Genomic DNA, 25,690 nt, shown 5'->3' with positions numbered 1-25,690 from the left:
GTAGTGGAAGCAATCTCACAGGCACGATATATGTTTTACGGAATTGAGCATCGCGCTACATTACCCACAATAACGACAAGGCCTCTAACGCTTCACCGAGTATTTCGTTACCATTATGTTTCCTAACGTGGAGCTACTCCATACTTTGAATTGTTCCAGCACCCCTTTGCTAAACTAAATCATTTGCGGAGGCCTTCAAGCAAGAAAATAACAAAAATAATTAAGGCAGGCCATCTTATACAGTAATTGAAAAAGCAGTGGCCCATCAATTTAACAAGTGGCCTGCAATAGCTGGTACCATATAAAGAAAAACAGGGGTTAGAAGGATGACATAAGTATTTCAGTGACAAAAAAACTCAGGCACCGTCGCAATTGTTAAGCGAAGGATGAAGAAACAGGGAAACTTACGGCATCACCAGGCGCACCGATTCACCGACACTCGCGCTGCGACACTCTCTCCCCACGCTTGCTCGTCGGCCTGTTTTCTCCCCGCCTCTGCTCCTCACATTTGTTCGCTTAGCGTTTTCCTCCTCTCCTCTTTGGTGCGCCGATATTTGAGCGACGCCCTGTACGTCTGCTACTCAACGTTAAACAGCTCTCCCGTTAAAAATCGAATACTACAGTGTAGTGTTGGCAGAGCTTTGTACCGGCCATGTGCATAGAGTGACTGGGTATGATGTTAGTATGCCATAAGAGTATTATAGGCTTTAGAAAAAAAGGATTTTTGTTAGGAATTTGTGAATTTTTCTTCTACGTAAATAAGAACTACCTAGGTTTAATATGTATTTGATGGGTGAGCTGCTAAAGAACGTGGGTAGCTCAAGTGCGTGTGTGTTTACCAGCTGGCTTGGATTCACTTGAGTCAGCACTTTCTTTAGCTCAAATGTTTCAAAATATTTTCACTATGCGACTGCCTTCGACTATGTCTTCGCTTGTATACACTATGTTTGTGATCGTTCAAAGCTCTTGCTTGCCTAGTTCCCTTTCTTTCTACTCTCCGCTTGTGAAGGTATTCCAAGCGTGCAAGTTTTTGACACCGTGGTGAGCGTGTTGTAACATCACACATTTTTAGTTCTGTCCGGATCCTCGATGAGACGCTAGCCGTCCAGGCAAATGTATATAAAACCACAAAAACAAGACAGAGAATGAGTGTCCCTATCTTTGCTTATCTATCATTCAACAAGTAATGAGTTATAATGAGTTCATACCTTTATTGACAATTCTGTTCCGCCACAGCTTCGCTAGTCATCCATGTTCACATCGTGAAAGTTTTTCAGTTCTTTAGTTTTATTTTTTTTATCTCTTGTCGTCCCTCTTTCCTGTGTATTAACAAGGTTAGCACCGCGCGTAGATAGGAAGACCTAAAAAAGATACGACAGGACGAGGCGGTTTTCCTGCCGTTTCTTCCTTCTGTATTCCCGCATGCGTCCGCTGGCAACCCTGTTATATGAATCACCAACTAGCGCACCAAGCCATCCTCGTGATATTTTCTGTGGTTCACTCCACCGTGTTACGCCTGGACGTACGTGGTCACGTGATCAGTAGCATGTCTATGCGTGTGTTCGCAGCATTGACGTTAGCTTTTGTAGTGATTTGTTTGTCTGGTAACTTAACTTAAATTGAATTAAGAAAATGCAAAATTCATATGTAACACGCCGGCCGCGTGCTAAAAGAGAGAAATAAAGACCTAAAATAACGCAAACACGAAAAATTACAATAGCAACGAGAAAATATTGTAAACAAGTCGCATCAGTGTAGCGCCTTGCATCAGCAAAAATATCTCTAATTTTCAAATTAGCACATTTATTGTCAGTGCTTGTTAACATTTTTTCATGTTTTTGTTCGCCTTTCTGGATTTTTTTTGCTTATTCGTGGTCTTTCAATATGCGTTATCAAATTTGCTGCATAACATGGCTACAAAATTTCTTACTTATTTTTCAAAATTTTCGGGGACAAAAACTTTTCCATTTACTCTTTTGTTTCGACAAAAATGCCCGTGTGTACGAGATTTCGGCGCACGTTAAAGATCCCCAGGTGGTCAAAATTAATCTGGAGCCCTCCATTACGGCGCGCCTCATCGCCTGCGTTGCGTCGGCACGTTAAACCCTACAATTATTCAATCTTTTGTTACGACAAAATTAATTACCCCTGCCAAGTATGCCTTTGTGTAAACGCTAGTCATTCTACGGTTAGGGTTTTGAGGAAGAACAAGGAAGGCTTACGTAATAAAAAGGCAAAGACGGAATACATTGAACTCTCGTAGAAAGCCAGCGAAAGGAATATGAAAAAATTATCCAAAATGCGACTGAACGCCACACAGCCAGAAAAACAAACCATTCGAACAAAAGAAGCAGGGCGCGAGAAACAGACAGTAACTTGAAACATGGGCGACACCACGACGACGTGAACAGGGAGCCACTGATCGCGTTAATCCTGGGGGTTGGGTGCAAGACGCAGCAGCGTTAGCAGGGAGAAGGAAAGGACGATGGAAGAGAAAAACTTAACGATAATCCCACTCGGGGAAGGTAAATGACCAGCGCGGCAGAGACAACCAATATTTTCTGCAATGTACCAAATCATTTACTCTCATGAGGAAGCAACGGCCTAATTACTGTCGCATCACGGCGGCGATGGGAGCAGTCAGTTGATTTCACCCAACCGGACCAACCGCTTCCGCTCACTGACTAGCCAAAGTCACTGTTATTTATTGATAGCGACTATGCGTAGTCAGCGAGCGGAAGCGGTTTGTCCGGTTGGGTGAAATCAAGAAAGACGATCAGTTGCAGTTGCGAAACGACACCGGCGAGGATTGATGCGCTTGATGGGAGCAGTCTGTCTTGATTTTTACCCAACCGGCCAAACCGCTTCCGCTCGCTGACTAGCCAGAGTCATTGTTAATAACTAACAGTGACTCTGGCTAGTCAGTGAGCGGAAGCGGTGGCTGGGTAAAATCAACACAGACTGCTCACAGCGCAGCCATGACACGACGCTATTTACACCATTGCCTCATGAAAACACGTACGTCCACATTACACGTACATGTGTAACAAACCCACGCGTGATCTAGAGCCCGGGATAACCATCGCTTGTGGAACGTTTTTCCTCCCCCTTACATCACATAACAACTAAGTTTCAAACAAGAGGACCACCCCGTTACCTGCCCCGAATATTTCTTGTGAAGCGGTGCAGCATACCAGACGTGATGTCAGCCCTTTGTCCCAGAATAATAAACTTTTTTAATGTTGCGTCTTTCGCAGGGGTCCTTTTGTTGGCCGTGCCCGTTCACCCGACCAGGAAATCCCGTAAGGCTCTCTTTAGTAACCTTTTAGGTTTGTTATCTCTTGTGGCAAATCTGTTCGCGCATAATTGTGAGAGAAGCTACAGCTTTCTCTTTTATAGTGGCAAACATTGTCCTGGTTCTGCCGCCTGCAAAGATGACAAAACATTTTTTCTCGCATACACCAGTGACAAAAGTGACATAATAACCATTGTCATATACTCGGTTGCGCCACTGGACGATTACATAATCACGGTTATATAATTCAACAATTACCTGTCATAATGCGGCTGGCTCAGACATGGATTATTTAGCTGTCAGAGGGAGATCTGATTTGATGGTGCAGCGTTTGTGAAAGTTTGCGTTATTTAAGCCATGGGCTCTATATGTCCTATATTTTTCATTCGGATCGTGCATTCCAAACAATCTTAGAATAGGAGCCACAACGTGTATGATACTGCTCATTGGAAAAGATGCCCAATAAGTGTAAGAGCAATCCAAGCCAACACGGAGAGTCGGCTGTCGGCACACGTGGGTAAACACTCCTACTGGAGGCGGTAGCACTCAAATAAATCCGTTTATAGCGCGGCAAGCCACAGTGCGGCAGCAGCTCGGGTGAACCGACCTAGAGTTTGTGTAGAGACCCCGAAAGTTGCAGCCCGAGAAGCCCCTTTCTCGCCATGGTGTCACGCGGGCTCGAGAGCTGTCGCTAAATTAAGTGCGGGATCGGTCAAGGAATGACTAGTGGCTAACACCGGCGACCGCCGCTGAACAGCAATAACAAATTATGCGGCTGGTCTAGTCACCACCTACTTACACAAGCAGGATCTGCGGAATTAGATCTTTGGGTTATGAAAAAACTTTCACGGTATTCGCCCCTTCTCTCAGACGAGTAGGATTCAACAACGGTCACTTGCAGCGAAAGCAGCCAAAACGTGGGGGCGAAAAGCATGCATGTTACCTTTTAGGGTGTACGAATCAATCTTCGTGACGTGTACACCGGCCGTGCGGCCACATGCGCGTGCCAGTGACACCACCCAAAGGCAACTAACGGCAAACTACAGGATCACACCAACGCCCGTACGCCAACCGAGTTATGCAAAAGAGTGACGTGTGAGGACACTCTGCCTCCACCTGGAACGTGGCCTTGTGCCCGACATGGCTTCTCCTGCCGATAAATGGCGGTTGACGCTTCCCATCGGCAATGTTTTGCTTCCTGAGCACTGAAATTTTCTTCCGAACTATTTTGTATTTTGTGGCAAATCCCACGTACCCGCAGATGTTGCGAAAGTGAAATACGCTGTCAATTCAGTAAATTTACCCTGATGGCTACGTAGTGACAGTCAACATAAGAAAATCGGCGGAGAGGTTGGTGCACGTGCGCGGCACTTTGAAATGCGCTTTAAAAACCTCTTTCCGGAAATAATTTCGTATTTTGAAGTCCTCACGTATTTCAAGAACCGATTTAGCCCTGGCTTATTCCCCTTTTGGGTACGTGCCAAAATTTTTAGGACATCATCATCATAAACCTTAAATGCCTTATGAGGAAGAAAACCCGACGAGGAGCAGTGGATGCCCCTCCATCCGCGTCTCGCGTGCGGGTGAAACACGTCTTTCGCACGAGTGTCTGCCTAAAAGGAGAAATAAGAGCCATACACTCTGCGAAAGTAAATAACCAGCGAAGCTTCTTAGCACACCCCACAAAAGTGGCGCAGAATATGAGAGAAATATATGGGGAAATATCATTCAGTCGAAAGTTAACAGTTATCACAATCCTAAGAAATAATTCTGCATCTCGGACATGATACATACATGCAACCGCTTCCATATATTTATGCGCGGTTGAACGGCGTTTAGCGAGGTCTGTGGACAGAAACCCCGGTTATTGGGCCAGAGCGCGCATTGGACACGCACGAAATTCCACAGCAAGAAAATAAACAGCCGCAGCTTGGTGCTGCAAAATTTGCATGCGAGTTCTGGTGAATCCGCCATCCCACTGTGTCGTTTTTCGATAGCAGTTCCACGTACTCTTTCCCCCAGCCGCCTATCCACCCCCCTCCCTCGGAACGAACTAACGATTACCTGACCACGGCTCGCGACTTCGCTTGACGCTGCAACCTCTGCACGCTCTAGGTAGTTGTGTGGTATTGTTACCGTGCAGAGGGTTTAGAGCCGTAAATAGGAACAAGAGCGTCGAAGGGGGCGGCCACGGAATCTTCGGTTGGTTGGTTGGTTGCCTCATACCATGGCACATACACACAAGGGGGGGATTGGCCAAGAAGCTTTGTACCTAATCAGGATGTTACCTAATTTATTAAATGCAGAGAATTTCTTTAACTCACGATGTCACCCGGCGTTGTCGGCGTGCCTCGGCGTCCGCAACGGCCGTTCCAGGTGCGCCCTCTCCCCCACTCCTCCTCTCCCGCATCACGCTACCCTCTTCGCTCTCAACAACAGGTCCGCACCCCTCCCCCTACACTATATAAAAAATAATACTTACCGGCGCCTGGTTTCGATCCCACGACCCTGCGGGCGGAACGCAAGGTACATGGTGCTCTACCCACTGCGCCACAAAGCCGACACAGAATGCAAGGCTACGAACGCGCCTTATATCCTTGACTCATTCAAACTACGTCAAGAAGCTGCTGATACAACGCATTCACTACCTGTGGGCGGAACGCGAGGTACATGGTGCTCTTCCCACTGCGCCACAAAACCGACACAGAATGAAAGGCTACGAACGCGCCTTATATCCTTGACTCATTCAAACTACGTCAAGAAGCTGCTGATACAACGCATTCACTACCACCAACTCCCCAAACACTAAACGTTAACACAATACACCCACCCCCTATGCGACGCATTTACTCGAGTCCCCCTCGCAGGGAGATGGACCCTTTTTTTTTATCTGAAGGTTTAGGAATGGAAATACAGAACAGAATTTTTTAATGTCTATAATATGAAAGTAGAGTATGAAAGGATGAAATGCTTCGCTGGCTTGCAGGAAAAGGGGCCTGTCGCCGCAACATAAGAGTAAAGGGCGGACACAACATCCCTGTGGCAGACTCCTAGGGCGGAAACGCCTAATGGCAGCACCTCGGAAGTAGATAGCGGACGGTGGAGGCGTCTAAAGGTTTACTCCAGATGCTTGCGTCGCATTGGGGGGAAGCTGCGGCAGTTAAACAGGAAATGCTCTATATTTTCTAGTTCGTCGCAAATAGACATTGCGGAGATAGATCCAGACCACATGTATGAAGATAAAACTTTAATGAGGTGATTTTGCCCCGAAGTATAGTGATTGCTATGTCGCATATCCTTGATTCACAAAACATCGGCTTCCATGCATGACGAAGGTGGCTATAATCCCTAGAAGAGAGAAGGGCACCTTGCCGATAAGTCTGGAGTAATTTAAACGTCTAAATCGTGCCCCCAATAAAAGCTATCATTAGGACATGGAAGGACCACAGGGCCACCAAGAGACATACTGGCTAATTGATCAGCCACTTCATTGTATGAGATTCCTGCATGTCCTGGAACCCACACTAGCCTAACCTCACAAGGCTGATGAGGTACAAATGACCTGAATGGGCGGATAATTGAAGAATCTTTTTCGGATGTTAATGAGCAACACACAGATAGGGAGTCAGAAAGAATAACAACATGCGAAAATCTACGCTGAAGTTTTTGAAGAGCCAGAATTATTGCCAATAATTCCGCCTGGAAAACAAATGCGTAATCAGGTAATCTAATTGAAAAGAACCAATCGAGGGACTGGGAGAATATCCCGACTCCAGGCATCTCATCACTTTGAGAGGCATCGGTAGCAATGACGATATGGGAATCAAGGGTTGACAAATGATCCTCCATCATTCCATTCAGGATTGGGGGCGGCAACATCTTTGCATTCTGTGGGAACATATTTTCAAAGTTTATTTCCACAGATGACACACTAATACAAGGAGGGGGGAACCAAAAAAGGTCTGCGTTAAGTGGCTGAAGCCATGACTGTACTAGATCCCTCTGGGCGCTCTGTAACTGCGGCCACTGAATGGCTTAAAAAGATCAGGCCTCAGGCGGAAAATTCACTGAGCGTCATGCAGCAGGGAGTCAAACAATTTGATAAAGGTTAATACGGTAAATAATTGAAATCTATACTTCAATGGAGGAAATCGAGTCTCAACGTGTAAGATAGGGTTAGCGACATATTTTGGCAATCCCAAGCAGAGTCGCAAAGCCTTTCTCTCAACGATAAATGGGGGATGTAATTTGTACGCCGCACAACCGGAAAATAGGACGCGCCGAAATCTAATACCGGGCGAACATAACTTCGATATATGTTTAACAGTGTGTCTCTACGCAACCCGAATTTGTGGTTACATAGCCTGCGGAGCACGCCTGCAGCTCTTTCGCTTTTAGAAGCAACATGTTTAATATGAGGACGCCATGTAAGCTTTTCATCATTGATTATACCGGGGTATTTAATTTCTGTAACTTGAGGGATGGGTTTTTGTTGGTACAATAGGCATAATGATATGGAGATGGTAACCGGAAATACTAACACAGCACATTTTCCCACATTAGGCGATAAATGCAGCCTGCTTAGCCAATTATCTAGGGCGAACAGATAGTTGTATAATCGTTGACAGTAGTCATGAATGTCTCTGCCCGATGAGTAAAAAGCAATATCGTCAGCATAAACGTAAGTTGACATACCCTCCATAATTTAAATTGATCTGAGAAGAATATTGAAAAGAACCGGAGAAAGGACTGACCCCTGAGGAACCCCACGAAACTGCTGATATTGCGAAGAGGATATGCCATCTTTCGAACAAAAGAACGTCCTCGCAGTTAAAAACGCACCAATCCAGGACTGAATGTATAGTGGAATTTCGCTACTCTCTAGGTGTGACATTAGGGTAACATACTCCACGCTGTCATAGGCGTTCTTATATCCAGAGTAACAAATTCACTTACATGTTTTAGGCTACGGGCTAGTTTAACGCGGCTCTCAATGTCAACATGAGCCTTACAAATAGAATTCCCGGCTCTGAAGCCACTTTGGGTGGGGCTTAACATCCTATTCCTTTCGAGAAACCGCATAAGGCGCCCATGCAGTATCCTCTCGACGAGCTTTACCAAGTTGCTAGTTGAGGAAATCGGCTTGATGTTATCTGGGACATAACCTAAACATTCGTTTTTTAGCAATGGCACTATCTCAGAGAGTTTCCATCCTGGAGGTATCCAGCTATTTTTCAGCGACGTGTTTACTATGTTGAGTAAATCGTTAGGGGTTTTGTCAAATAAAAACTGTAACATTGGCACAGTATTGCCATCTGGCCCCGGAGCAGCCACAGACAGCTGTGAACCAACTTCAGCCAATTCCGACACTGTCACTGGGTTGAAACCAACAGAACGTTGACTGATAAAAGGAGCCGACAAACAGAAGAAAATTGGGATTTTGAGGCCTTGTACAATACTTTCGAGAGCTTCAATAGACTCCTGAGTTGACTGAACCTACGATCCGTTGCACACAATAGACCCAGAGTGTCGATTTCGGATGCCAAGCAGTCTGTGCAAGCGAGATGAAGCTGTCCTGCATCGAATACGACTGAATGTGGCGTACACTAAGCATTTCCTTTTTAAACTACGTCGAGTTTGCTCACCTCTGTGCCCTACCTGTACAGTTCGCGAGGACCTGAAACACGTTCTCTGCGCATGTCCTCGCTATGAACTTGAGCGTACGACGGCAAAGTTTTCTCTGGGCCTGCCCGCGTCCACTCAGATCTCTTCGAGTCACCTCCTTGGGCCCTGGCTTACAACCGGCATGGCAAGTCGCGCACAACAGTGCTCCTAACGTTCCTCCGGAGCACTGGACTTGTCAGTGAGCTATGAACTCTCAGACAAATGACTATATCGCCTGATTGTGTGTGTGCTTTTTGTGTGCGTCTGTGTGTTTGAGTATTCATGTGCAAGTGAGAGTTTTCATTAATCTTCATCACACCTTCACCCCCATTTGGTGTAGCAAGTCGGGCGCCCCGCCTGGCTGACCTCACCTGTTCATTAAAGATGTTTCTCTCTCTGAACCACTGAATTGTCATCGTCGTCCTCTTGTAGCACCTCATCGAGCGAAGAAACATATTGCAGTCGCATATTCTTTGGCTTTGAGAGAGTGGCAAACTTCTGGGTGTTATGGTCTTCTTTCGGTTTAGACACTGTAAGTTTGAATATGGCAGCCGCAAATTTGTAATTGGTCCAGTTAGACGGGCATTGGTTTCTAAGAACTACCTTCCAAGCCGCCTGCCTTTGATTGTACGCCAGCGCGCAATCGTCATTCCACTGCGGGTTATTGCCATCTTTTTGGGAAGAGATAATAAATTGAGAAGACTTAACAGCATCCCAAATGATGGATGTAACGTGAACTGCCCTGTGTTCCTCGTTACCGGATGGAACAGATTGAACTGCTACCTTTACTTTGTTTTGCATACGGTGTGAATTGGTATGCTGAATCATACCAGAACGTGGGGTGCAGCAGGGCACACTATCTGAAGTACAAGAGGAACATGGTCACTACTTGTAGCATGATCCAAAGTAGACCACGAAGAGATATTGCCGTAGTTTGAAAAGGTCAAGTATAAGGCTGAAGTAGTCTTCCGACGAACAAATGTTGCTGAACCAGAGTTATAACAATGCATATTGTTATCATTCATCCAAACACTTAGCCGCCTACCACAAGAATCTGTGCGGAGCCCCCAGGAGACATGGTGTGCATTAAAATCACCGCAAATAATAACGCGCTTCTCACACGATGACAAAACAGCATCGAGAGGAGAGGCGGAAACGACGCACCCGGAAAATAGGAATTAACCAGAGAAAATGCAAAACACCCAGGCAGTCTAAATGTAACTGCTAGAATTTCACAATCCACAGAAATGAATTGAAATAACTTTTGGGCCTTGTGGCAAAATAGCGATGATACGAGAATTAACAATCCATCTCGTCTAGTTAGTCGATCTAAGCGGAATATCCGATAATTCTGGAACGAAAATGGCCGACGTTGAGTCAGCCAGGTTTCCTGCAGTACAGCAATGTGTGGTTCTTTTTTGTAGACTATGAAGTCAAGCTCTGTGAGAGCTGGCATGACAGTGCGGTAATTCTTTTCTAGTACCCGAAGCGACATTACGATGAACTGGTGGCCGCCACCTCAGCTTCCAAGATGTCGTTCGTTTCGGGAACGCCTTGACCTTTCTCTGTTTTTTGGTTTGGAGATGATTTCACTGAACCGGCAGTCGGAGATCCAGTTCTTTGGGTCAGTACGAGTGCGGGTCGTCCTCTACCTCCTTTTCTGTGCCACCGCTTGACACATGCCCTGCTTGGGGATTGGTTGCGACCAGTTTAACAGTGTACAGATTCAGGAGTGACATTTCCCCCTTCGCAGACGAAGCCCGCCGGGCGAGTCACGAGGAAGTTAGAGGTAAGGGTGGAATGTCTTCAACCGGGCGACGTGGGCGAGTTCCGTTTTGCTGCTTCTCCTTCCAAGGTTCGTTGCGCGAGAGATAACGTATGTGGCATCCCTCAACTGGTCGACGACAACGTATGGACTCGTGTAATGAGACAAGAACTTGCTGTACAGACCCCGTTTGCGTACAGGCGCCCACAACAATACCATGTCGCCTTTAGCGTTCGAAACCGCACGGTGGCCACTGTCGTAAAGGCGTTTTGAGCGGCGCTGGGAGGCCAGGGTTCGTAAACGAGCGAGGCGACGAGCTTCTTCAGCGAGACACAGTGTGCGCGAAACGGATGTGTCGTGATTCAAAGAGAAGGGCAGCATTGTATCCAGGGTGTTAGGAGGTGTACGGGCGCAGAACAAATAGAACGGGCTGTAGCCTGTCGTCTCATGTCGGGCCCTGTTATACGCGTATGTGATGAACGGCAAAATCTCATGGCAGTTTTTGTTGCGAGCGCCAACATACATCGAAATGATGTTGGTGAGAGTCCTGTTGGTACGCTAAGTCAAGCCGTTTGTATGGGCATGATAGGCTGTCGAGTGACGAAAGTGAGCCTAACAAAGGCGCAGCAAGTCTTCCAAAACATCAGCGACGAACTGACGTCCACGGTCGCTGATAATCACGCGGGGAGCACCATGCCCAAGGATGACGAACTGGAGCAGGGATGTGTAAACGGTGTCTGCCTTCGCAGCTGCTACAGCTGCAGTTTCTGCGTAACGCGTCACGTGATCGACGCAGACAATGATGTCGCGATTACCGATCAAAGAGCGTGGAAACGGACCGATTAATTCAATGCCGACTTGGTCAAAGGGGAAACAAGGAGGCGTTATAGGTTGGAGTAGCCCAGGTGGAATGCTAGTAGGGTATCTTATAGTGCTGACATTGAAGGCAACTCGACACATACTGTTGAACTTCACGGCACATTTTCGGCCAGACGAATCTTTCTTGGGTACGGTGTTAAGTTCTTTTGCAACCAATGTGACCGGCAGCAACATCGTCTTGCATGGCATGACAAGAAGAAAACCTGCTCCCCAAGGCATGTAGTTAATCTTGTAGAGAAGCCCATCATGAAACAAATAGCACCGAAGCGAAGAGGTGCTGGATGCTTTGAAGCAGCGAAGAGGTGCTGGATGCGTGGATCTTTCTGCTGTTCTTAACGGAAAGTAGAACATCTGGGTATTCTGTGTCCACAGCTGCGAAACAGTCGTCGAATTTATCTTCCTTCCGATCAGTGTACGCATTTGGCCGCCGGGAATGACAATCAGTGTCTGCGTGCCGACGACCACTCTTGTAGGGGATAACAAAGTCGTACTCTTGGAGCTTTAAGGTCCAGCTTGCTAGTCGGCCGCTAGTCTCACCACAGTCAGGTCGTTATTTAAATATTCGGCTTAGAGAGCTTAGGAATAATTTAGGTAAGACGATTAAAGGACATCGGGGCATACACTTCAGAAACTGCAGAGATTGTGAGTGTAGGCCACATTTTGATAAGACTAGGATCGTAGCCCTACACGAGGATTAGTTAACAAAAGAAATCACCCAGGCCTACCAGATAGTTTCTTTGAAAGACAAATGCGTTAGCACAGCTTCTTTAGTATTGACAAAGAAAGAACTGCAATTCTTATCCAATCATTAGATTTTACCGTGCAAAACGGTCTTTGTAACGCGGTCGTTTTAACTGCCATCCTTCACTTTTTTTGTTTTTTGTATTTGCCAGTGCTCCTCCTCCTTTCCTTTTTTCCTTCATTCGCTGTGTATCTTCCCGTATAAAATCGGACATCACAGTGAAAATAAAACGAGTTGATAGTAGCGCCTTGTCCCGTCCACTTCATTCGCCCTTGTCCCCTTCGCGCTTACTTACACGATGAATGACCAACTCGCCCAAGAAACCACTCACGGAGGCCAATCAACCAGCACAGCGCGTGGTGGTCGGTTTGTAAAGGTGATTCTAAAGGGACGGCCGTACACATAGCTACGAAATGTACTGATCCCAAAGATGACAGCCAAGCATTCTTGTTCGGTGACTGTGTAATTGCGATCAGCATTGCTGAGGCAACCACTAGCGTAAGCGATCACATGCTCGGCAGTGCAATGCCGCTGTATGAGCACTGAACCAAGTCCAACACCACTAGCGTGCGCATGTATTTCGGCTGGAGCGCTAGGGTGAAAATGGCGAAGGTTAGGGCCCGACGCGAGAAGATATTTAAGGTGGGAAAATGAAGCTTCACACTCGGCGGTCCAGATAAAGGCAGCATCTTTGTGCAAGTGGCTAGTGAGGGCAGACGACAAATCTGAAAAGTGTGGCACAAAACGACGAAAGTATGAACAAAGCCCCAGTGAGCTACGTGAGCTACGGAGCTCTCGCACTGATTGGGGTGGCCTAAATCTATCAACAGCGGCGATCTGAGGGTCCGGTCTCACGCCATCCTTATCAACAAGGTATCCCAGAAGCAGCGTTTGACGCTCACCAAAATGACATTTCTTGAAGTTCGACACTAATCCGGAGCCTTTTGAATCCGGAGCCGGATTAGTGCTGAACTTCAAGGGAACAAAACGCACCACGCACGACTCTCTAGACGTGCGTTGTGCTCGTGAAAAGTTCGTCCGAAGACGACTATTTCGTCGAGGTAACACAGACATATGTCCCATTTCAGACCACGCCGAATTGTGTCCATCCACCGTTCGAATGTTCGCTGGCGCGTTGCAGAGGCCGAATAGGACCACGTTAAACTCAAACACACCGTCCAGAGTGACGAAGGCTGTTTTTTTCTCTCTGGTTTGGGTGCATAGGGATCTGCCAATAGCCGGATAATAAATCTATTGACGAGAAATAAGATTCAGAGTGCAGTCAATCTATGACATCATCAATTCTTGGCAGCGGATAGACGTCGTTTTTGGTGATGGCGTTCAAACGTTGATAGTCCACACAAAATCTCCAGGTACCATCTTTCTTTTGTACGAGGATCACAGGCGGTGCCCATGGTCTGGCCGACTCACATATGACACCTTTTTGTAACATCTTTTTGACTTGCTCAGAGATTATCTTTAGCTCAGATGGTGCCGCCCTGTAAGGTTTCTGTCGAACGGGGTGCGCCGACCCGGTATCTAGTGTGACGAGTGCGGGAGGTTTGAAGTGTCGCCTGAGAGACATCCGTTGAGAAATCGAAGGCAGAGGCATGTCGAGAAAGGATGTCGACAAACGCGTTCAGAGCGCATTCAGAACAGTTCAGAGCGCACACATAACTACGTCCTCGTTCAACAGATACAACACAATGGGGCACCAAAAGGTCTTTCTTCGCACAGTTCGGGGAGAGTGGTTTCACTACAGCGTCAAATATGCCGGTGTCACGTATATCACTCACTGGTACGATCGCCACGGACAACGCAGGTATAACTGTGTCCTCAGACACACGCAAAGTATCCGTATATTCATTGGTATGTGGTTTATCATCGAGTGCCGAGAACCCTAAGATGCAAGCAGAAAGTTCGTCCATGGCGCCGTCAAGAGCGGCCTCGCAATCGCGCAAGATGTCGATGCCCAAAATTAAGTCATGGGTTGACTTTGCAAGAATTATGAATTCCGCTTTGAACGTCCGTCCTCCGATAGAAACATTGACTGTACACACACCAAGAGGGTGCAGCGGCTCTCCACCGACTTCACTAAACGAGGTTTCCTTGTTCATTTGAACATCACTTTGCGTCCAAGGCGATCTTTAAAGCATTACTCATAACTAAAACTGTTGCACCAATGCCAACTAAAACCACTGTAGAAACACCGTCCACGAGCACTTGAACTTTGTTTGTCCTCATAAAAACTGGCGGAGGTTGTTTATTTATTGAAGGCAGGCACGTACCCAGGATTTTTTTTTTGGGGAGGGGGGGGGCAGACCCAAGGTAACTTTTCTATGCAAATTAGAGGAGAGGGTGAGGGTACCCGCCGTTACTAGTACAAACGCGATGAACGCCCAGCGTTTACCTTAAAGGGGTCCTGAATACCTTCCGCCGATGCATGGATGTACATGTAACCAAATAAAGCATTGTATTAGCAATCTCCTCCCGCAAGAATTTTGTTAAAGCGATGAGTATTAGCTGAGAAATCGTAAATCAAAAACCGCGCATTATCGTCGCGCCGCGTTTCCTCCTCCTTTCAACTTACTCTCCACTGTTGACGGCGCGTGAGCCTTCCCTCGCGTGATGCTGCGCTCCTCGGCGGTGACGTACTTCCGCTATTGCGCTACTCATACTGCCGTCTGATACGGGCAAGCTTTGTTGACACCTTGAATCCAGCACTCAGCTCAAGGCTGGAAAGGCGAACGAAAAGCCTGGCCGCATGCGTGCGGTGGCCTGGCCTTGCCCTTTCGCGGTGTATGTTGGTCCAGTTGCTATCGGCGGCACGTGACTTTTTATCGGCGGCGAACTCGCAGCCGCACGGGGAGGATTGTGCGCTCGTTCTCTTTGAGGCACCGCGCACTGTTTATCCAAAAAGTGCCGTATCAGATGTCGCCCCGCTGGTGCCGGGTCTTATTTTGCGGCGGTGGTAATTCCTGTTGGCGGCATGTGAAAAAGACATTTTAAACCGATACAGAACCCGTGCACAAAACGCTTCAATCATGTGACCAGTTCAGCTTGGGGCGACGCGTGGTGGAGAGCGGCAACGTTGGCAAAACATGCTCCGCCGCGGCTCTGAGCTTTCTAGCGCTGGAACGAGCGCCATTTCTTGGACAATCTCAAACATCGGTTGCCTTGGCAACAAGGCACAAACCATTCTAGAGGTCAGTTACGGTTCCGTGATCCCGGTTCAGCTTGGGGCCCCACCTCGCGACATGTGGGCACTGCAGGCGTACCACTCACTCCCATTGGGAAGTGCGAGATGCGTTTGGCATTACAGGAGGCGATGGTGTGTGTGTTGTGGACGACTTTGTTTCGCGATGAAATGCGACGTTGTGCTTCTGCGGGTGGATAGTGCTTCCCATGGTCTGGATTATCTTTCTCGGGCGACGTACGACTCAATCTCGCATGGTGTATGTGCAGATTTCGTGGCTAAAAGCCATCTCGGCTTGTGCGCCAGAGTTAAGTTGCTTGCTGTTCGTCCGCGCAAACCGCGCGCGAGGTGAGTGCAACCCATCGTCAGTCAAACGCTGTTCAGACTTGCAACGCATGTTGTGACGTTGTGTTCGTTCGAAATGCATCTCTGGATTGTTTTGAAGTTTAATAAAATGTGTGCGTCAAACCCGGTCATACGGCTCTGGTCGTTCTCAGCGATTGCACGAAAGAAGTGCCACGGGGCTTCAACGCTTTCTTTATGGAACGTACTCAGGTAAGAAAATATCCATGTCGTGTTATGGCCGTGTTGCATTCAATGCAAACGGTTAAGGTTTGTTTACACTTGTTTCATTTTTCATAAAATGTCCAAGCACACCGGCACTACGCTGACAGATCAGCCGGCTAGCGGACGCTGAGCAGACGACTCATCTCTTTGCCAGAAGTGCGTGAGAAAGTCGCCCAATAGCAGGATGCCTAGCTCATGATGAACATCTGGGAATCGATGACGTAGACATGTGAAGATGGCGGCGTCCAGAAACACGAAGGGAGGGGTGAGAAAAAAAACGACAAACTTTGCAACAAAAGTGTGAGCTTTCCGCTGCACGTAAAAGTGTAATACTTGGCACAGATGACGTTGACGACCCAATATAACGATTGCGCTAGTTCATTTAGTGTGCTCAAAACGCCTTTCAGGGCCCCTTTTTACGCGCCTTTAAGGCGCGTAAACCTGCACAAAGAAATGAAATTAGGTGTATCCGCACTTGCTATGTAGGCGAAAAGCGAAAACATTCGTATGTTCGAGATTTCTGCGCACGTTAAGGATCCCTACGCGATGTTTGCCAAATGAAAAAAGAACGGCAGTAATTAAAATACTTCCAGAAGTAAATACGCGTACTGCACAGTAACTATACATTCCCTCTGCTAATGTTAAGGCATATTTCCGAAGCGTCCCACACGTTATACGCAATCGAAGTCGGGAGAAACGGTAGTGCATGTAGGCACTCGAGAGTTCAGATCTCCATCTCTTCAGATCTCTTGCGCTTCCCTATTTTTCTCCAAACAAAACCTGTGGCTATACTAGTTATGAAGGAAGGAAATAAAATGCTAGGTAAATCGGAGATGTCATTCGCCTAATTCCGTGTATTATTACCCTAAACAACCTCAGAGTTCGACGTTTAATGGTCTGCCTTTCAAGGCGCCACTGATTCAGGCCTCGGAAATTGCAGTATCGAGACGCACTGGACTGCAGTAAATGTAGATAAAAAAACGGTGGTAAGCGCCAGCGCGTCAGCGCTCACCTATGGAAGTATTGTAAATAAATTTGTTATTTCCAGGGACGCGCCTTGTCACTTCCTCAGCGTCGCCGCGTGGCTTGTTTGCAAGGCGGGAATGAGCTTCTCCTCTGTCCTCTCGTTGGGCCGGTTGGTGAAGTAAACTCGTTGCTCTCTGCCGACACCTTCAAGATACTAAGGCATCGCGCGGCTAAGCTATGTTTAATGTGCCTCGTATTTTCATCATATGTACCGAGGGTTTTATAACCTCTCTAATACAAAGACAGTTCGCAGTCCAATTTTGAAGCCGAATTTTCTCTGGGCCAGTCTGGTTGGTGTCCGTCGAGATGTCTGGCCCGGGTTCATTTTCACCGATCATCCGCTGCACACCCTTCTCTCTCATGTTGACCATTGGCCACCTTGACTCCGTGCCCTTCCCCGCTCAAGCCCGGTGTTCTCGAGGTCTGTTCATAGGAATGCAGCTCGGGTCCTTAAACTCGACAGTAAAATTTGGTTCGTTGTTGAGGTGGGTGGTGTCGTCGTGGAGGATGGTGAAGGAACCGATGACGAGACGAGGCAAGTAGATGATGGAGAAAAAGTCTATTTACGCCTATTTATAGGAGACGTCGAAGCATGAACATAAGATAACACATGACAACAAAAACTGGATGACAATTAAAATGTGCCGCAGCGCACAAAAAGGGCATCGCTGCATGATCCCTGATGGCAGACCGGGAGCCAAAAAGGGTGCCGAGCCGCCGCGCGGTTGGCGAGAAACTCGTGGGGCTCTGGCGCCCGGAAACTGCCACGAGAGCAAGCCTTGATGCGACCACTCTTGACCGCAGCCCCGGACAAAGTCAGCAAACTTGCCCATGCAGTCGCAAGCGAAGCCGCTCCCGCACAGCAACACACGTACCGATTAGGATTTTGACCCACGCTCCCCCCTGTCCGCCGCTCCCCGAAGGTAGGGAGGAAACGAGTCTTCCCAAAAGCCGCGTAGAAGGTCGCCGGCAAGACTATAGTCCGTCCCAAAGGACTGCTACTCCGCCGACGGCTTCGGGGACAGGGCAGAGCGACGAGAAGGGAGGGGTGTCATCGCCCCGATGGGGTCCACCGGCGTTGGCATCACTACACCACCGTTGTGCATAGCAGCCATTAACCACAATGGCTTCGTTTTTGAGTGACCCTTCTTGTCCAGACGGACATGCCGACTGCGGAACAGGGCTTTTGTACTCCCGTCATGGCAGCTTTCCCTAAGCGGGCGTAATGTTAGAGGTGCCGGGCGATGGGTCAAGTATCCCCTTGCGCCACTCCGCTCATCGCCATCCGGTTCCAAGCCGTTGTGTCGCATTGGCTTGTTCGGCGGACGCTGCACACGTGCGCGAGCCGGACGTTAGAAGGCATTCGGTAGAGGAACCCCACAGCGGGCTTCTCTGCGGCAAGCAGACTTCTTACTTTTCTTACCGACAAAAGCAAAACCAGCATTTCCACGAAAACTTGTGAAAAACGCGCCGTGAGTTCGGCTCAGGGAAGGAAACAGTTCAGCCACAAACGCCAGGCAAGGGCGACAGTACCCGCCGACACCACGACGTGCTAGGACAGAGGGATTTATTGAATGTTTAAAGACAAAAATTTTCTTCCCCACCAAAGCATATGCGACCCGAGCCGCTGAAACCGCCACCCTGGCGAAACAAGCGATAAGTTACTACTGCTGCCCGAGAGGACCCAAGCACCGATTGCAGACGGACAGGGTAAAGGGGGTGCAGCGAATTGCAAGTGGCATGGCAGGCCGGCAGCAGAGCACGACTCCAGTGTACAGCGATACTGGCTTTCGTGTAAATGGAGCAAACAAACCTCGCCTGCATTTTTTTTGAATCCCACGTGGACTACAAAAAGGGCCGTCTTTTTTTCGAAATGAACCTAATTTACAAACCAAAACTAAGTCAGATAAAACTTTACTGCCAAAAAAATCCCGGGAACTTTCCCAATAAGAAATGTGGCAGATAAATAGTTGAGGCAATTTCTTGCAAGCGTGTACGCAGACCTTACTTCGTATTGAAAATGAGCCAGACCCTGCTGTGCCACGGATCAAAATGAGGCAAATTCTTTGCCCAATGAGATTTCGCTTTCGATGTGACGTTTCGGGCTGTTTTGTGCGTTCTTGCATTATTTTGTTTCTGCTTTTGAGAGCTGGCTTATCATAAGTTCAGAGAGCAATCAGGAGATCGGAAAATGATCTGCCGCCACACGTCTACGATAACGTGAACGGAAGGGAACAAAATGAAACTAAGAGGTGTGATACTATCATTTTATCTCGTCTTCCTCGTCCTTGCGGAGTAAATCTGGTTATTATTATTGTTATTACTACCATATTTCCCATTTACGTACATAACAAATTAGCTGCCGTCTACAAGCCATGGCAAGCCATGGAAGATGATATGAGCAGGCTTCAAGAAATGGGCAGGAACCCCGTCAAGCTACTTTGCTGTAGCTTTTTGTTCCTGTCCAACATTTTTTCTACTTTGTCCTGTAACAGGAAAAAATGTGAAAATAAAGTTGAAGTTGAAGTTGAAGTTGAAGCGTTTAGGAAATTTATGGCAAGGCAAGGAAGAGCTTCATGAGTGTTTTCAGGCGTTCCCAAAAAAGTACCCTACGGAACCATTCGAAAAGAGCTGCTAATGCTGCCAAGAGGACTCGCCGGCTCTTCGTGGATATTTTTACTGTTCTTGAAGCTCTGTTGCATGTTTATTGCCTTTTTTGCTTAAAACTCTATTGTACCATTCTTGAAAGTTGATCTCAATAAAGTTTTCATAAGAATTCCGCACCAACTTGTCTGTTTCAACTGAGTACGAGCCAGATCTGAACCTATTCTGATATCTCTCAAAGTCTCCGCATAATTCTCAATTACTTGTCGCTATAGATTTCCCCTAGCTGACATGTGAAACATGTCATCTAATAGTTTTTAAAAGCATTGCACTTAGGTCCTGTTCCCAACTTTCGTTTTTTTCCCCCTCAAATTGTCCTTAGGTGGAGTTGGCTCATTTCGAAAAAAAAAACGCCTCAAATAGCTATCAAGCCCAGGATTTATATGGCGCAGCTTTACAATGTGTGCGAGGGGTGAAGAGAGGTGGCGCAGGGAAGGGGTGGTACGGCCCAAAAAAATTAGGGGGGCGCCCAAGCCCCCCCCCCCCCCCCTCTGGGTACGTCCCTGACCGAAGGCTGTCCGGCGACCTCACCTACATCGGTCGTGCAGGCTAGTTTCCCGGCGAAGCGGGTGCGTCGCGGCACTCAGGCGATGAGGATTGGCGCTGTCGTCCAGCGCGTGGTGTTATGCGGCGATCGGAGGTGGCTGAAGAAGCGTTGCACTGGGAACTGGTCCGAAAATCGTTGGCGGAAAGCCGGACCTAAGACCAGTGACTTTTCGCAGTGTGGTTAGAAGGTCCTGAATCATTATACTGGGAAATACTAGGAATTCTATGTTTGCTCTTCGTGACGACGACGGCAAAACCTTGCAATGTGGCCCGGCATTCCACACCAGTAGCGCGCAGGCTGCGGGCGAATCCTGTCAGGTTGCATGAACGTAGAGGGCTGTGTGTGAGGTCTGTAGGCCCGTCGACCTTCACCGTAATATTCGTAATCAGGGCGTGAGTACACACCGCGTGGTTAGGACCAGGTATTCCTGCAGCTTGTTAAAATGAGTAACGGTGGTTGTCGAAACTATCAGAGTTCCGGGAAGGGTGGAAAAGGCGATCGTCAAAGCTAGCAGTGTTCACGGACGGATGGAACTCTGTAGGGGCCCATGCACGTCGGGGAGCGTCATCTCGCGGAGGGTAGTTGCTGACCGGTGCACGTCGCATAATGGCATCGTGTTGCCGTTGGCAGTCGCAAGTGGCGTCGATGCAACGCACCGATTCGTCATGTATACGAAGCTCTTCCCGAACCAATTAGCCTTATCGTCTATGAAAAGTCCGTGGCCTGGGTGTCGTCTACGCTGGTTATAATGGGTAAGTTTGGCAAGCGACCAAACTTTGGTGCTATACGACGGGTCTTCAGGGCTGCGAATGTCTGACAATGTCGTATTACGTCTCCTACTGTGTCCAGGCTCTCCTTACTGATGAGGAAAGCATACACATCTTCAGCGATACCCTTAAAAATGCGTCCAACCCGGTCTTCCTCGGACATGCCGGAGTTCACAATCCGGCAAAATTTGAATACTTCGTCGATGTAGGCGGTGCAAGACTCCCCAGCCACTTGTGTTCGCTGATGTAGCGTCTGCTCTGCTCGCTTCTTTTTTGCCATCGAATCCCCAAAGCCCTTCCTTATATCCTCTACTGGCGGGTCCCAAGTGGTTAGCTTCGCCTCGTGGTTTTCGAACCACGTCAGCAGGGTGCCCGCCAAGAATACCTCGATGTTTTTCCACTTGGTGGGCGCATACCAGTGGTTAAACTTGCTCACCCGGTGGTAGCGAACAAGCCAATCGTCGACATCCTCCCCTTTGTTTCCAGAGAACGCACGAGGCTCCCTGCACGGCTTCTAGTTGGCCATCAGCATGGCCTGGTCTGTTTTTATAGCTCCAGTCAGAGGTACACGCTGCGAGGAGAAACCGGTGACTCGGCGGCTTCGGCGAAGTTCCAGTGGCTCTGTGTTCCTTCAAGGCTACCCAGCACATCCACCAAAAACTGCTACCGTGCAAAGGGTTTATTTACAGCCGTAAATAGGAACACGAGCGTTCAAGGAGGCGGCCACTGATCCTGCGGTCAGTACGAGTGCGGTTGTTGTTGTTGTTGTTGCGCCTTTAGGTATGACACATACCCAATCAGGGGATCGGCCAATCAACGAAGGATGGTTAAAATGAATGCAATTCTTATTTAATCACGAGACGCTTAGGAAAGATCATTTAGACCGGTTGGAAAAAGTTTTGAGAAAAAAGGAAAAAAAATTCCTGAAAAATCAAACCGAGGGTGACGAATCGCAATCATAAAGAGAATCGTTTAGAATTTTCGATGTAGCGCAGGAGGGCACAGCATACATCCCGGCGGCAGAACCCCGTTTCGGATGCCCCGAACGATATTATAGCCGGCACTGTTAGGGATATCCCCAAACTGTAAAGCGGCAGCTTCAGGGACTGACGTCTCAGTCGGGAAAAACATCGGAATGTCAAAAGGTAGTGTTCGACAGACTCTACGTCGTTGCAATAGCCGCACAGAGCTGTTGGCGCCAGACGAGACCTGTGTAAATACCTATTTAGCTTGGGTACTCGACAACGTAAGGCTGTAATAACCACCTCTAAGTTGCGCGAAGGGCACCATTCAGGTTTCCATGAGAATTTAAGATCTCTCAATGAAATAAACCGATTCTTGCTGTACTGGGAGTTTCAGCATCCTACGGTACCTAGCTGCTGTTATTAAAGGTGTCGGCTCTACGACGTCTACTACAGGCCCAGAAAGTGCTATCCTTGCTAGAGAGTCGGCAGTCTCGTTGAATGTGATCCCTGCATGACCAGGAACCCAAAGAAGGTAAATTTCAGTGAAGTGAGGTGGCAGGAGTTACCGAAACATCCGCAGAAGGGGAGTGTCTTTAGGGGAAGAAAGGGCTAAGCATACAGAAAAAGAATCGGAAATTATCATTGGTGATGTAATTGATACATCCAGCTTTCGTAGCGCCAGGACGATTGCCAGGAATTCCGCGAAGAATATGGGGATAAAATCACCCAGACGAACCAAAAAGGTCCAGTTAAGGGAAAGGGAAAATATTCCGATACCAGATTTTTCTTCTCGTTGAGAGGCATCTGTATATGTTATAGCACCTGGCTGCATGGAGGCCAAATAATCTTCGAGAAGACGATTAAGCAGCCGGGCTGGTAAGAGTTTAGCATTTTTGGGGAAAATGTACCGGAAATTGATAGAAAGAGGTGAACTCCTGTCAGTATATGGAATAATCTGATTTATTGCTACACCCAATGGAGAAAGGAAGCTCTGTACCAAAGTGATTTGTGGACATAAGGACCTGGGCCATTGGTGCACCATATACGCACTTGGTTCTGCAATAAAAATAACAGCTACCTGTTCACCTCAGAGCTATAAGCTCTCAGAAAAGTTTCAACAGTCAGTATCCGGAACCTATTAAGCACAGGAGGAACGCGCGCTTCCAAGTAAACTACTGCATTTGCTGTATTCTTAGGCAACCCTAAGCAGGAGCGAAGAGCCTGGCGCTCAAAAATAACCAGACGATGAAGCTTATACGCGGCGCACCCAGAGAATAACACGCACCCAAACTCTAAAATGGGGCGAACGTACATTCTGTATATTATAAGAAGGGTCTATCTGCGCATGCCCTTCTTTCTATGACTGAGACTTCTCAACATCCCAACAGCACGTGCACCTTTGGCCGAAATCAGGGGTATTTGTGGGGTCCATTCAAGTTCACTGGTGTAAATAATCCCGAGGTACTTTAAAGAAGGAACCTGAGGAATTATGCACTGTCGGTAACTGAGAGTAATGTTAGCTGGACCTGAGATCGGAAAAACTAATAAGGAACGTTTGTTCACATTCATAGAGAGACAAATACTGTCCAACTAGGAGGCAATAATGTTCAGATAAGGCTGCAATAATTCGTAAAGAGATTGAATGTCAGGTGCTAGTGCAAAAAACGCAATATCGTCGGCATATACATATGTAGAGACACCCGAAACCACCGGAATAGCGCTTGCAAGGATGTTAAAAAGAACAGAGGAAACGACCGCCCCTTGCGGTACGCCCCTGGACTGTGGCCGCTGTGAGGAGGTAACATTAAACTTTACACAACTGAACTGCCTTTCTCTCAGAAATTCACAAACCCAAGCCACGATCTAACTAGGGAAGTTTAAGACTTGTAACCCGGACAACAACACAGGGTATTCGACGCTATCAAAAGCTTTTGCTACATCAATGGTAACTATAGCCGAAAACTGGTTAGTGCGACGGGCTAGTTTAATCCGGCTTTCAAGGTCCATAGCACTCCAAATCGAACACCCAGGGCGGAAACCAATTTCTCTCGGGCAAAAGATTCTAGAACTGGGCACCAATTGCATTATGCGCTGCTGCAAAATCCGCTCGATTAATTTAACCACGTTAGATGCCAACGCAATTGGCCTGACGTTTTCAATCAAGAGGCCCTGACCAGCATTCTTAAGTACCGGAAGTATTTTGGCGAGACGCCAGACATCGGGGACCCATGCATGTCTAATAGCATAATTGATCATGTTAAGTAAATGATTGGGAGCCTCGTCAAATAATAATTTCAGCATTTCAGTTGTAATGCCATCTGGGCCAGGAGCTGCATCAGTCAATTTAGTCCCGACGTCAGCGAGCTCTGAGAGCGTTACCTCTATGAAGTCGGCTTCCACGTCTGGCGGAGTAAATGACGTCGCTAAGGAAGACGAAAAACTAGCTTGAAGCCCATCAGCTATCGACTCTAGGGACTCTGAGAGTTCACCTGAAGATAGCACCACAGAGTCTGTATTATCTGGAGAGGGCACTGCTTTCCACGATCGAAAAAAGCGAAAAAGCGCACGCTTATTGTTAGGCTTGAAGAGATAGATCTGTGTCATAAGTCTTTTTAGCATTAGAAACAGCGTGTTTGAATACTGCTGAAAAATATTTGTAGTTGCACCAGTTAAGCGGGAATAGGTTGTGGCAAAGTTTTTTCCAGGCCGCCTTTCTACGTCTAAAGCAGCGCGAACATTCTTCGTCCCAACAGGGACTAGGCAATGCTGACTTCTTCGACATCACTTCAAATAATGACGACTGAGGTGAAGTGGAAAGGGCGGAACAAAGGCCTGTCGCACATTCAGCTTCATTTTGTGTGACCAGAGAGGAAAGGGACTCCTTCAGAGAGGTTTGAAACCTTTTATAGTTGACAAAAGAACGGCTCTGGCGGTTAACTAAACGGATGGGACACCCGATGTCAAAAACTATTGGGATGTGGTCACTACTCGACCCGCCATCAACGGTCGACCTAGAAGGCACTGAAACACCTCGAGAAGGTATAGTTAAATCCAAAACAGATTGCGTTTGTCCCTTATGGTAGGTTGGAGAATCCGAATTTATGCATGTTAAGTTGTTATCTGTAATTCAATCCAGCAAGCAATTACCGCAAGAATCCGTCCGGAAGCCCCAAGTAACGTGGTGGGAATTAAAGTATCCTGCAAAGATAATGGGAGGTACAGCCGAAGCAATAGCCAAATCAAGTGGTTCGGAATCAACGACGCCACTAGGAAAGTACACGTTGGCCAATGAGAAGGGGAGGCAACCAGGTAGCTTTAATTCCAGCACTAAAATTTCACAGTCTGGGCGTTGAAGTTGGAAGGACACCTTCGCGGTGCGGGCAAACTTTGTTGATATCATACTTAACAGACCGCCACCTCGGGTTGGCCTGTCTAGTCGAAAGGTGCGGTAATTATAAAGACCAAATTTTTGGTTGCTGCTAAGCCAGGTTTCCTGTAACAAAATGACGTCTGGGGGAAAGTGGGAGCACAAACAAAGTAAATCCGCAAAGCCTGCCGAAACAGAGCGACAATTCCACTGAATTACGTCTAGAACCCCTATGATTCAGAGAGA

General features: G+C 47.6%; 1 protein-coding gene across 1 annotated transcript in view; it reads left to right on the top strand.

Annotated features, from left to right (window-relative positions):
- Nucleotides 1-3,262: 3,262 nt before the first annotated feature.
- Nucleotides 3,263-25,690, top strand: part of LOC144159727 (complement factor H-related protein 5-like) — a 123,310-nt gene continuing 100,882 nt past the window's right edge. Inside the window, exon 1 of the mRNA XM_077691430.1 lies at nucleotides 3,263-3,302. The gene's annotated coding sequence lies outside the window, so the exon portion shown is untranslated. The remainder of the gene's footprint in view (nucleotides 3,303-25,690) is intronic.

This window comes from Haemaphysalis longicornis, unplaced genomic scaffold (assembly GCF_048455015.1).
Source record: "Haemaphysalis longicornis isolate Haplotype H1 unplaced genomic scaffold, Haemaphysalis longicornis Haplotype H1 scaffold_10, whole genome shotgun sequence".
NCBI lineage: Eukaryota > Metazoa > Arthropoda > Arachnida > Ixodida > Ixodidae > Haemaphysalis > Haemaphysalis longicornis.
This window is presented reverse-complemented; position numbering and strand designations above follow the sequence as displayed.